Source organism: Nannospalax galili, unplaced genomic scaffold, assembly GCF_000622305.1.
Source record: "Nannospalax galili isolate Female #2095 unplaced genomic scaffold, S.galili_v1.0 scaffold1472, whole genome shotgun sequence".
In the NCBI taxonomy this organism is placed as follows: Eukaryota; Metazoa; Chordata; class Mammalia; order Rodentia; family Spalacidae; genus Nannospalax; species Nannospalax galili.
The window spans coordinates 577,883-583,882 of record NW_008331793.1 but is presented as its reverse complement, the minus strand read 5'-3'; the positions used below and the strand labels follow the sequence as shown (position 1 = coordinate 583,882).

The 6,000-nt window shown below is 37.4% G+C and overlaps 1 pseudogene; it reads right to left on the bottom strand.

Annotated features, from left to right (window-relative positions):
• Positions 1 to 709: 709 nt before the first annotated feature.
• Positions 710 to 6,000, bottom strand: part of LOC103728907 — a 148,243-nt pseudogene continuing 142,952 nt past the window's right edge.

Below are 6,000 nucleotides of genomic sequence, written 5' to 3'. Positions count from 1 at the left end.
TAGTCCTAGGTGACACATGTACAGTGCAATCTCTACACCTAAGGCTCATGTAATATAGCAGAACAGGGGTAGAGTTAATACTAATGGACCTCTCAGCTCTCACCAGTGAAGTTTCCTTATGTGACATGAGGACTATGAACACAGAAAGCCACAATTGGCCAAAGTGTAGAGAATTAGACTGCAGAGTGCAAGTCCCTGGATAGGACTCCTATACTGAACCTCACCTACCCATGGCTCAGGGACCGTTGTGGAAGAAGGGGAGGAAGGATGTAAGAGCCAGGATTGGTGCATGATTATAAGGAAACAGAGTCTTCCAAACATCTGGGAACTTGCTCATATGAACTTACACCACTCATGTTAATTTTTTTTAATTCTTTGTATAGACTAGATAAAAATTCTTTGTCAGAGATATAGCTGGAAAAGAACCCCGCCCCCCTTACTGTGCGTTTCCTTTTCACTGGACTGAAAATGCTGTCCTTTGAAGTACAGAAGCTTTTTAGTTTCAGAGGTTCCATTTGTCAATTGTTGGACTTAGTGGCTGTGCTATAGATATCATGTAGTCGTGTACAGAATGTCCTTTCCTGTGCCTGTAAGTTTCAATATATTCCCTGTTTCTCCTCTATTAGATTCAGGCTATCATGTCTTAGGTTGAGGTTCTTTTTTCTTTTTTTTTAAATCAAGGATTTCTTTCTTTGTCATTATCAACAGGCTAGCCACAGTTTGGAAGGGATGAGGACACTGATTTCATATCCATCCACTGAAGCAATTTTAAAATACAAAAAAGATTCTGAAATGACTTTACAGTGACACTGATGCCCGAATAAGTTAGAGTGTAACTGTTGCTTGAGGCTTGAACCTCATGAAGAGGCTTCATGTTCTTGACAAAGTCCTCACCTTTCTTGATTGAGAATTACAGCTCAGGGATGGCTGCAACACCCATCTTCTCCTCAAACAGTATGAGGTGCCAATGCCCAGGTTCTTCTCCTGCCCCCCACAACCTTCAGCAGGGGTGTGGTGCAAGGGTGTGGAGAGTAGGTACATTTTGTCTCTTTGGACTGGACCACACCTTCCTTTCTACTCACAGCCTCTACCAGGGAGAGCACAAATCGGACTCCAGCATATGCCATGGACAGGGTAGCAGAACCTGCTCCAGCCTTGGCCTTCACAATCTCTGTGCCTGCCTCCTGGATCTACCAAGTGAGTATAGCCAGCTAGTCTTGGGGCAAGTCCATTTTGGGAGTACACTGGGAGATCAGGGGGATGATTGTCTTCCCAGTTTGGCAAACCAATGGCAAGTACACTGACTGGAGCTGAAGCCAAATCCTTCAGTTCTGCCATGAATATGTTCGCTCTGATGACGTCCTGGGTTGTCACTCCAAAGATCTTGCTGAGGTTGTACACACCACACTTCTTGAAAAATTCAGCTGTGATGGGGATGGGGATGGTGGAGTCACTCTGATTGGAAATGATGTAGATCATGGCTTCCAGGCACTGGTGTCCACCATGATGGCAACTATGGTGGTGTTTGTGTTGAAATAGTCACCCTGTGTCATGCCTGGTTTCTTGGGGATGCCAGCTGGGATCACTGCCACACCATAACCCTTTAGGCAGTCTGGGAGCAGCTCCAGTCAGAGGTAGCCTTTCACATGTTCTCAGCTCTTGATGTGACTCAGATGCGTGGTCACACCCGTAGTCTAAGTCGTATCGTAGAGGGCTAGACAGCTCACTAACGGGCTGTACTTCAGGAGGAGTGAGAGGGGCTGCTGGATTCCTCTGGACACCCCCAGCACAGCTTCCTTGGCATTGTTCTTGGTTGAGGTGCTGAAGCTGTGGGAGATCAGCACCAGCAGGCAGACAGCATGGCTGGGCAGCAGGGTGCTGACACACAGACGCGGGACCTGGCAGCAGACAAGTCAGGTTGAGGTTCTTGGCCCATTTAGAGCTGAGTTCTGTGCATGTTGAGAGGGAACTAGTTTCATTCTTCTACATGCAGGTATCCAGTTTGAACAGCATCATTGGTTGAACGTGTTATGTTTTCTCCACTGTGTAGTTTGTGGCTCATTTGTTAAAAATCAAGTGACTTGAGCAATTAGAGAATGCTTTCTGAATTTCTGTTCCTTTGAGTTGTCTTGGAATTTTAATGTGTATTGCCTTAAATTTTTAGATTTCTTTTGATGGGATGGCCATTTTCACAGCGTTAATTACTGATAGATACATGAGAAGGGGTTCTTTCCATCTTTTTTATCTTCATCAAAGTCTTAAAGGTTTTACTATAAATAGCCTTCACTTCCTTGGGTAGATTTTCTTCAAGGTATTTTATGTTGTTTGAAGCTATTGTGAATAGAACTATTTTTCTGCTTTCTTTCTTGGTATGTTTGTTGCTGATATATACGTAGAAGACTAAAATCTGTTTTATAAAGGATACAACTCAAGGTTCAAGCAAGGAAGGAGATCTGAGGTAGCAATGAAGAAAGGAAGACATCACCACCACATCACCACCACAGTTGACAATTACTATGTGAAATGATGCTGATTTTATCATACTAGGTAAGTCTTCACAGAAAGCACAGTTTAAAAAAAATAGAAGAAAACAACAAAGGCTTTTCCATTTCTTTGCCCAACATACATGCACTACTTTGACTTTTGAATATTTTATTTATACTATTATCGAGAATTTTTCCTCTGATTTTAGTACAAGTATCTGGGTCAAGGCTGTGTTAATCAGCTCATACCTCATTGAAAAATATTCCATTTCAAGCAGTGATTCAGGTACTTTGAGTTGTTCAGAGAGGGCTGAGTCTTTTCTAAAGGAAATAGATCGAAGATTTAACTGACAAAGTCTGCAGATGTATTCATGATGGATAGATGTTCCCTGAAGTAGTTTTTAAATTGTCTTACTTTTATTTCATTTTGAAAAAAAGCATTGTTTCAGAAGGCTATTTTGGGGTCTTATAATCTTGATTTTTTGTCATAAATCAATTTTCAGTAGTGCTATATAGAAACCTTTGAGCATACCATGTTCCCCAATGTATAGAATATTTTCTCAGAGAAGAAAATTAATTGAGAAATATCCTATACACTGGCACAGGTACATTATTTAATAAGATGAGCCCCTGACACTAGAGGATTGGTAGCTTCCTAATACTCAGTTCAGATTACCTGAGTTAAGTTCATTTCTAAAAATGAAACCTAGCCATTTTATCAGGAAAATTACATTCTAGGTAGAAAAATTATTCTATTACATGCTGTTCTTCCTCTGTGTTATTTGATTTATATGTAATTCAAACACAATATACACACACTTGTGCTTAAACCATGTTAGCTGATCTTTATAATAAATAAATCTACAAGGAATGTAGAGGGTCTTGGATGTATGAGTTTTGCATGGAAAATATTTTACTCACCATGTTACAAATTGAGAATACATTGTACTGTTATATTATGTTTTCCAAGAGAAAACCTGAAATTTATTCTGAACAGTCAATGGAGTGTAGATATAAAAATGTTTAGTAACTGTAGTCCTTGGACAAAATATAATAAAAACAACCTCATTGTTCTCATCAGAGGTAAAACACAAATTTAAAGTAATCTGAGACTTACATGGATATACTTGATAATTCATTTATCTTTTTTCTAGCCTGACCTAAATTATTATATTCCAAATGCCAGTTGTTTAAAAATCACTTTCTCACTGAATACCTTCCTTTTTCAATTTCTTTCTGTCCCCTTCCTCTAGGCCCTAAATTTAATTTCTAGTCTAAAAAATTTCCTTTGAGTGGACAGTAACAGGGATGACAGAGTATTTGGGCTCCAGTGGGCCAGGGGATTCTCTGGGAGGGTGCCATTTGGAATGTGGAGTATAAAGATGAATAAGATTCTTTGGTATGTTCTGTATGAAATACACAAAAAAAATCAATAATAAAAACATTAAAAATTTATTTTGTATATTCTTAGATGGTGTTTGACTATGTAACCCAGCACACCTTCGAAATATTTTTATAACTCAGGCTGGACTTGAATTCATAATTCTCCTAACTTAGTCACTCAGGAGAGCATGTCATAGGCATGGACTACTCTATCCTACCTTAAATTTAATTTCAGTATCTATTGGGATTCTTTCACATGTAAAAAAAAATGGTAAACATGAGTATGATGCTTGGATGAGTGAGAACTTGGTGAAAACTCTGAGAGATGTTTTTACTATATGATACAAACACTGTATTTATTGATATTAATGATGGATAAACCTCATCTAATCTCTTCATAGAGAAACTAGAATTATGGGGCTGGAGAGATGCCTCAGCAGTTAAGAACACTGACTACTCTTGTAGAAGACCAGAGTTTGATTCCCAGCACCCACATTGCAGCTAACAACTATCCATAACTCTAGTTCCAGGGGATCCGACAGCCTCTTCTGTCCTCCACAGGCACTGCACGTCATGAGTGCGCTCACATACATGCAGCCATAACACTCATACACACAAAATAAAAATAATAAATAAAATATTTTTAAAAAGAAGCTAGAATTGTAATACTTAGCTGGGCTCCTCATCAACATCTAGGTGAAATATCGACTCATCTTTATTAAGAAGTTATTATCAAAACATAAATGATAAACACTGGTTAGAGTACGGGGAAAAGGAGGCACTTGTTGATCTAACATGTACCAGAATGTGAAGATAAACTTTTTTAGATTTAAAAAAATAATCTAGTAGTCCTTACACATAGTTATATAATCATTCCCTTTTTAAAAAGATGACAAGAAAGACACAGAAAGGTGAAACTGTTAGAAATATCACCAGAAATTGAGTAGCAGTATCGGGCTTAGATTAAGAACTGGTCAGGTCACAAAGATAACTTCTGGTCTCTATATTTTGGGTCATCTCACGTGTGTATTTAAAAATAGTACTAAAAACTTTATGTAAGATCTTGTTTTATGAAAAGAGAAAAGGAAGTTTTTGGTACAATTATTGAAAGGAATATATTGCATGTGTTCTTAAAAAAAATCAAGTATAAATAAAACTCATTTTTTTTTGATACAGGGTCTCCCTGTAGCCCCAATTGTCCTGGAACTCAATATGTAGACCAGGCTGGCCTTGATTTCAGAGATCCACCTGTCTGCCCCTCCGCAGTGTTGGGATTAAAGCTGTGTGCCACTACAACCAGTTATCTCTTAATTTTTTAATCATTTGGATTTTAATACCGCCTATTGGACAAAATTAAATGTTAGTAAGTCATTGTGATATTATGGTGTGGAGCACTGCTGTTGATAATACACAGCACATTTCAGCTCAATAGCTTTGTAGCTGAGAAAACTTTTTTTTTTTGAGTCTATTTTAGTAGCAAGAATTGGGTACAAACTACATAAATAAATGAATTAAATATAAAATCTCCACCTACTATACATATATTACCATAACAAACTGAAAAACATTATTATTCAAGAATAAGTAAAAGAATATATGATTTCCACAAGTTAGATAAGCATGTAAGTTTCCTGGAGTCACATGACTTTATAGACCCAGGAAAATAATATTAAGACACCTTTCCCTCCTGATTCCACGCAATTTTTGAAAACCTCAAGGAAAATGTTCGCATCTGAGTCACTACATGTTTTAATTGATAATAGATCCCTCCAAAAAATTAATTACAAAAAAAATGTTGATGGCCTACATTTTTTGTATTTAAATTTCTTGTTAAAATCAGAAATGCAAGGCAATTTCATTTTGGTTTTAACAAATGAACTTCGTATACGAACTGTAAATATTTTTGTAACCCAATGGAAACTGCAATACTTATAAACATCTATTCCAGGAACATACATTAAATGTCCACTTTTGGGATGTGGTGCGAAATCTTACTGGACATAGCTCAGAGGTATCACTGTGAGTGTCTGGAGTTTTTTAATGAAAATATGTTTGTTCTGTAAAGTGATTTGGAGTTAGAGTGAAGCTGAGTTTATTTTTGAAATATATAAATTTTATTATTAGTGATTTTGTT